Below are 7,974 nucleotides of genomic sequence, written 5' to 3'. Positions count from 1 at the left end.
TTTATAAGCTCAAAGGAGCGTTAGGTCAGAAGGGCTATTAATTTCGTTTTGGCATTTTGCGTCCATTCACTTTTTGCGTTGATTCACTTTTCAAACTGTTGCTACCAGTATATAACAGGGTTCAGTGAATTCCAGAAATTCCCAAGCCCTCTCTCTCCATTCTATGATTTTTAGACGTTACCCCAGAAAGGCTATTAATTTTGAGTGGATTCATTTTTCAAATTGTTGCCACCAAATATTACAGCCCTGAATTATATTTAAAGAAATTAAATAACGGAGAATGTGCATGAATGTATGTATGTTTCTCGCACTGTGAAAAAACATTCTCGCACTGTGGAAAAACACCGGTACCTAGAGCCATCCAATTTTGAATAATGTACGTCTCCACTCGAATACGGGCGTCTGGAAGATCGAATTTGGAATTTGGAATTTGTTTTATTATTTATTTCATATTTTGTAAAGCATTTATGAGTTTTTGATTAAGAAACTCAATGATTTCAAAGCCAGCAATGGAACCACTGTACAGAAAAAAAAAAAAAAAATTCTCCAGCACGCGAGACTGAATATCGGAAATTCTAAAGATAGGTTCTTTTAAAATTATTTTGCAATATTGCCGTTGTATTGAATTTTATGGTTTAAGTGCGAAGAACATGATGTCTAATAAATAAAGGTAACACATAAAACTTTAAGAAACGCCCCTTTGGGCGTAATGTAAAATTTGAAAGCTTTCAGATTTTTTGAACTCTCTGATTAGACTTTACTTTCCTGATAAAAATGGATTTAGCAATAAACTTTCGTGAATTTTTACTCGGTTTCTTTTACTTTTAATACAGTGTGTAGGTAGGTAATGATTAGGTAGGTAGTAATTAGGTATTCTGAAGCAGGAGACGTGAGGTCGCCTCAGAGAAATAATGCTCGATACCGGCGTTTATTCTTGTTCTGCCAAATGGTGCTCTTGATAGAGAGGTGGTCCTGAACAGAAGATTCACTTCATTTCCTACCTTTAACTTAATCAGACGTTTTTAGTTCTTAAAATCATTTACAGTGGCTAACAAAAGTGCTCATACACTTAGTTTTTTACACTTAGTTTAGGATTTTCAGTGAAATACTGTTTTATTCATTAATAAAAATTAATATTTTAGAATGAAAACTTTTTAATAATATCTAAAAATGTCTCTTAGCAAAACTACATTAATTATTTTATGAATATCTTAAAATTTTTTGTTTGGAAAATCAATAATAAAAAAGTAGCAGAAAAGTTACCTCAAAGTCTTCGTACGCTTTAAATTTTCTTTACACATATTAGTAAATGTGATATTTTTGTCAGTTAGTATTTTGTAGTATATACTGCAATATTTATAACAGCTTTCAAGCGTCTGGGCATAGAGTTCACCAGTTTATTTTGTAATATCTGCATCAATGTTCCTCCGTTCTTCCATCATTACTGTTTTTAGTTTGATTTTTGTTTTAATGGTGTGTCTTTGTACTCTAACCTCTAATTCTCTTCAGATGTGTTCTGTCTGGTTTAAATCTGGTGACTGAGCTGGTGTTTTCAGAACTTGTGGACAATTCTAAACACCCAAAAGGCGGACGTTAAGGGCTTCGTGCTTAAAATCCTTATCCTGATTTAAAAAAAAAAAAGTTTTTTTTAGTATCTAAATTTTGGGAGGATAACTTTAAATTATCTTTTAAAATATATAACTAAAAACCATGGTTCATCAATAAATACTAAATTATTTAATCCTGATGCTGACATGTACCCTCACACAAGAACACCTCCGTCGCCATGCTTTACTGTACCAAGGTCTTGGGATTAGGAAAAATGAATGGGATTAAGCTACTCATTCATTTACTCCACATAATTATACGCCCATCAGAATCAAAAACGTTAAATTTTCTTTCATCTGCAAATAAGATATGATTTTAATATGCTTCGGGCTTATTTACCATTGATTTTGTGAAGAAAGCGCCCATGTTATCATCTGGCTGATATGAGTACTCGTCGAACAGTGTTAAGTTAAATTGAAGTAGAAAATTTTTCAGTAAATTCTTTAGAAATCTTTAAAACACTCAAACATGGATTTTTCACAACTCTTCTTATTTTATTTTGGATCCGATTTTCTTCTTTAAAGCATTTTTATCACATACTGCACCGCAGAATGGGATAAATTTCCTAATCTAGCGATATCCCGAATCGAATTTCCATCCTTATAATGAAAAATGATGAATTTTCGAATGCTGTTCGTTGTTTTCTAACGCCTACGAGCTACTTCTAAATATTAAATAAAATATAACGAAGTAAGCAAGCAAAAATAAAGCCAAACAATTTTTAAACGTCACCACAGTGCAAAAATAATAATAAAAAAAAAAGTGGTAGACGATAATTTTATTTATTGAATTTTACGAAAATGTTTCCATTTACGATCACTTCTGTGGCGTGTTTTATCTAAGCCTCCTTACATTTTCAAATTTAGAAAAGAAAATAAGTCAGTATTAAAAATTAAATCGTTTGCTTTATTGAAAGTCACATGGAGAATATAAAAAATATCGGGTTTTATATTCAAATTCAGTTCCGGGTTACAGCGCTTTTTCTGCAAATTTTTAAAGTGTGAGAACACTTTTGTGAGACACTGTATGTACAATGAAACCTCTCATGCTGACTATATCCCCGTAGATGACCACTTCTGAAAATGTCTAGTACTTCTGAGAACATGAGTAAACATTTGAACTAAACATTCCCGGCCATCATGTCTTTTATTCACATCATCTGCACAGAAGACCAAAATCTGTTACACGGAGGTTTTACGAATTCTACGCGAAATAATCGCCAGGAGAAATGATTACATTACAAGACAGATTTAAATTATGTTAATCAAATAAATATAGTTTTAGACCAAAACATATTTTGCATAACTGTCACTTGAAGTTGTGTTCTCTTTTAAGTTATTTTAAAAATATATGGAATATAAGTAATAGGGCTTTATACGGATACGTGTGCTGTTTCAACGGCAAAATGCACGCTATCGGCGGATTATTTGCATTGGGAATTCGGTAATTCCGATTTCCTTTCGGCGACCAAGTATTTTCCATTCCTTTTGAGAGGAAACACTTGTAGCCGGTTGCTATGGTAACAGAGAATGACTAACACTCACGATGGTTGAAACACAGTGTAGAGGTTCAAAATTTACTTCGGGTTGTCGGGCGAGGATTGCGTCACTTGAGAAATGAAAGTCGAAGTTAATTCTATACTTCAACCAAGACTTGTTATCATCGCTATAGAAACTCGAAGTAAATTTAAATCTCTTCATATAGAACATGTGCAGATAGTTCAAATTTAATACTTTTTTAAAAAAATCTAAGCATAAATGAAAATAATAGCTACAGTCTAATTTTTCTTGAATAAAATTATATTAAGCAAATTATATTATTTATCCATTTTTCCATTTGGAAGAAGCCATTTCGGATCATTTCCCGCCGGCCTATAGTAATTTTCTGCAACTAACAATAAATATTTGTAACGCTGCTAAACAAAATTAGGCATCAAAGTGCATTTGCATATCTACTTTATTTAAAATAATTGATATTTTGAGCTATTTAGTTCTGCCTTAGGCCTTGAATAAAAATTTTATTTTTCTATTTTGATTTTTCTATTCTTCCTTCTAAATGGAGGGGGGAAATATCTATTTATCTATCTATATATATATAAACAAATTTAAATTTAAACAAACATGTATATACGTAAAAAAGCAAATTTAAAGTTAAAATAATTAAAAAATGTGCAAACATATAAAAGATTTAATTTTCCAACTAATCTACAATATCATTTAAATTCAGATAGCATAAGTAAATCAAGTGCAAAACCAAACCATAAAATAAATTTATCAATTTAGCAAATTAAAATTAATCTAAAAATTTTTTGAAAAATGCATAAGTGAATGACTGTTGAGCAGGCAGGAGACAGACTTATCAAGGGGAAGTTGCCACCAAACTTAATTAAATTTGTATTTAAATTAAATTTATTTTAATTCAATTTTTTCTTTTGAAACTATATATATATATATATATTCTTAAATTACTTAAGTAGAAAACTATGTATTAAATTTTTTATTTAAATTAGATTTATTTTAATTCAATTTATTCTTTTGAAACTATATATATATATATATATATATTCTTAATTACATAAGTAGAAAACTATGTATCTGAAAGAGCTAAACAAAAAGTGTTAAATTTTCATTTTTATTATAATTATCGTTTTCAAATTACTTAGTAAATGAAATGTCACTTAATGAAAATTATTAATAGTGAAAACCAAATTCATGAACGTTAAAAAACGTAAATAAACGCGATAATTTCTTAGAATATAAATAAACTTCGTTATCTCTGTTGGATTTCAGATGACGTGTAGTTTATATTTTATACGTACTTTCACTTAATTTTATTTACTTAATGTTTTTTTGGCCACTAATAATTATTATTAGTTTTGTTTCTTGGAAGTGGCAACAAACAACTTATAGAATTTGCAAACATATGTACGTGTAGTAAGTAGGCTTATTAAAAAAACGCTTTGTTATTGACATTAGCGATGTAGCTACTTTAAAATCCAAACTTATTTTCAATAATGATATTATATGTTTATTAGAATATATTTATTAGTTTCTAGAGCGTTTATTATTACGCTGGTAGCTTAATAATTTATTTTGTCGAGTAAGCGAACATTTTTCTGGTACCCTAGGCCACACGCAAGAGACATTTGTTTGGAATTCTAAAGTATAAAAACGGAAGGTAAAGAGCTACTATTAAACTTGAAAAGAAGATTCAGAGTTGCGTTTACAAAGTTCTTCAATGTTTTGGAAGAAATTTTAAAGAAACACGAAATAAATTCTTCTGTCTGAACTTATTCGAAAGCTGCACGTTTGGAATATACGTTTTCTCAGCCCACACTGACCAAAATTGAAGCAGAATTTGATGCTGTTGAAGATTATCGAGACAAAATCGTGAGAATCGAAACTAAAATAAAACGTATTCTTCAGAATCTACAAAATGTAAGTATTGCAAATTTAATTGTGAATGATTCTCTTAATGATGCTGCATGCAAACGTACATTTAAACTTCCAAAGGTTGAATTACGAAAATTTGATGGTGAAATTAAGGAATGGTTATTTATTTTTTGAGTCAGTTTGAAAAACTTGACAAAGATACTACGATTTCTGACTGTGATAAATTTCAACATTTATTGTAAGTCACTGTTGAGGTTTTGCGTGCAAGTTAGGCTTTTATTATTGTTATTTATTTATTTATTACTTACGTGTTTCGCTCTTGGGCACTACACTGAAGAAAGGGATGCCTTTGTGGAAAACTTTTTAAGAGAAACTGGCTCGTATTTAAACACGTTACACAACGGATAAATCACGAAAACGCCCATGCAGCCAGCCCGTTCGCGGTATTCGAACCTCCGACCGAACTACCAGTTTTTAGCGACTTTACCGTTCGTAGAGTTTTGCTTACCTCGGCAATTTTTGGGAGCTCGGCGAAAGTGCAAATTTTGACCATGGTCCAGACCCGAAATGTAGACTGGATAGTTTACTAAAATTTTTAAAATCAGAAATAGAATAATAGGAAGAGCGCATAAATTTAGCTGTGGCTGGTTTTGCTTTGAAGAACGGAATGTCCTGTTGATTGAAATCTATTAAAATTGTTCACGAACGACCATCAACGGCAGCAAGTTTGTTGAGTACTGTTTCTCTTACTAAGAAGTGCGCATTTTGCAGAAGAAAACACGATTCGTTTAATTGTTTTAAAGTTAAAAAAATGAATTTTAAAAAATCTATTTTCAGAATGAAAAAACTTAAAAAAGATAAAGGGCACTGTTTTCTCTGTTTAAAGGCCGGTTACTGTACAAATAAATGTTCTATTAAATGTGCAATTTACCATAAGAATCACTATGTAATTGCATAGCATCAGAAATAGTATCTTGTTTGTAAATATCAAGTAGAAGTATCGTCTAGGCTCTTTAGATTAATTTTGTAGATATTTTGTAAATTTTTAAGTATTCGTTCTCCTTTAAAAAGGGCATGACTCAAAATCCGTTGTCTAGGAGACATCAGGTTTAGAGTAAAAGTCCTTCAAATACGATTTTTGCGATCGTGTGTCGTATAATGCTCGAACACAAAGTGCACTATAATTTCCAATTTTACGTTCAGGGTCAGCGAAAGTACTTGTGGTGAGTTGCTAACACTAGCAAGATTCAGAGAACTTTCTTCCTTGCTAGTTTCTTTTTCATTGTTGTTTAAAATTGTCTTCTTACCATTTGTTTTATTTTTAGATAATTACAAACACATAATTACACCTTTTCGATTTTTATGCCAAAAACATGAAGTAAATAAAATAAAACGAAAGTACGTATAAAATACAAACCACATGTTATCTGAAATCCTGCAACCTCCACAAAAGCCAAAATCGTCTGGAGACGCAGTAACTGCTTCAGGTGTGGTTCCGATGTATTTCTAATTTGGATGACACCGATGCCCTGTATCGGTCTGGTTAACCAGCCTGGTAATTCAGTCTGAGTTTCAAATTCCAAGGAACTTGTTGGCTGCATGGGCGTTTTCGCGGTTCTCTCCATACGTAGAAGAGCCCACCAGCGGCCGAGCGGTAAAGTCGCTGAACACTGGTAGTTCGGTCCGAGGTTAGAATCCCGCGAACGGGCTGGCTGCATGGGAGTTTTCAAGGTTTTCCCCATGTGCAACGTGTATACGAGCCAGTTTCCCATAGAAAGTCATCCACGAAAGCATCCCTCCTCTTAGGCAGACAGCCCTCGAGGCTTTGCCGTAATTAAATAACGTAACCTAACCTAACCTAACCATGCGTAGAAGGTACACGAGTTAGTATCCCTTAGAAAGTCCTCCTTTAGGCAGATAGCCCTCGAATGCTTTGCCATAAACAAATACACCAATCATCCGTTTCAGCTTATTCCATTTCAGGATTTCTTCAGGTGGCAACAAAAATTGTCCAACTGCAGGTTTTTTTTTTTTGTTTGTTTTTGTTTTTTCCTTTCTTCTTCTTTTTTTGTTCTTCTGCTGGTGTGCATCGTGAACTGCTGAAAATTATCGGTATACTGGTTAGTGATGCTAGCAATGTATCACTGGGCCCGGGTTCTGTGTCCAGAGAAGGCTGGGGTGTTTGAAACTGTATAATATTTTGGTAAGGGTGCAATTCGATTACACGGTGAGTCGAAAGTCCTCTCGAGAGGTTTAAAGGTAGGAGAAAATGGATGGGAGATCCTTGAATCCGTCTTACGGGGATTCTTCTTTAAATTGGGTTGGAGCTGGGCAAAGTGGTACTGCCATCTCTTAAGTGCCCAAGGCTATGTATTCTTTATCAAAATGATTCACTTCGGTGCAAAAATTCGTAACTCTGTATCTTCAAATCTTTGAATGAGATCCTTATCAGGTTGTAAATTAATTAGCACCATTTATGGATTTTCTGCTGCGTTATTGATGTTCGTTTTTAACGGAAAAGTAAACTCTGCTGACTTAATATAGCTAAAATCTGCCTCTCAACCAATATAAGTGCGTAGCGCCGGCATCGCTGACTGCCGTGCCGAAAGGCCTGGGTTCCCGAGAATTCCGAGAAGGCATGGATGTTTGTAAATGTATAGTGTCCAAGTGGCATAGGAGGCATTCTAAATATGCGGCGAGCCGAAAGTTCTCTCGAGAGGTTGTGGTAGGGCAAGAGGGGTGGGAGACATTCAGACCCGCCCCCCGGAGACCTCTATCAAAAATGGGGGCGCTTCTTTCCTAGAGGATTTTCGTGGACTTGGGCTGACAAGTGAACATTAGCAACAACAACAACAACAATAGCTAAAATCTTGAAATCGTATCGCAGGCCACATAAAATTTTTTCGGAGGCCGCCAGTTACAGACCGCTGCTTTACAGTACACTGAAATACTCTCGTGGCGTCCTTCGTCTTAA

The 7,974-nt window shown here is 33.5% G+C and overlaps 1 long non-coding RNA gene across 2 annotated transcripts in view; it reads left to right on the top strand.

The window, feature by feature from the left end:
* Positions 1 to 4,541: 4,541 nt before the first annotated feature.
* Positions 4,542 to 7,974, top strand: part of LOC118199472 (uncharacterized) — a 254,071-nt gene continuing 250,638 nt past the window's right edge. The window contains exon 1 of one of the 2 annotated variants that reach the window (XR_015042923.1): positions 4,542 to 5,045. This is a non-coding gene — a long non-coding RNA (uncharacterized LOC118199472). The remainder of the gene's footprint in view (positions 5,046 to 7,974) is intronic. The other variant, XR_015042924.1, reaches the window with a different exon arrangement.

The sequence above is a fragment of the Stegodyphus dumicola genome, chromosome 9 (assembly GCF_044657685.1).
Source record: "Stegodyphus dumicola isolate Sdum_Otavi_A_Nest chromosome 9, ASM4465768v1".
Classification (NCBI taxonomy): domain Eukaryota; kingdom Metazoa; phylum Arthropoda; class Arachnida; order Araneae; family Eresidae; genus Stegodyphus; species Stegodyphus dumicola.
Note: the sequence above shows the minus strand (reverse complement) of the source record. Positions and strands in the feature narration are given on the sequence as shown.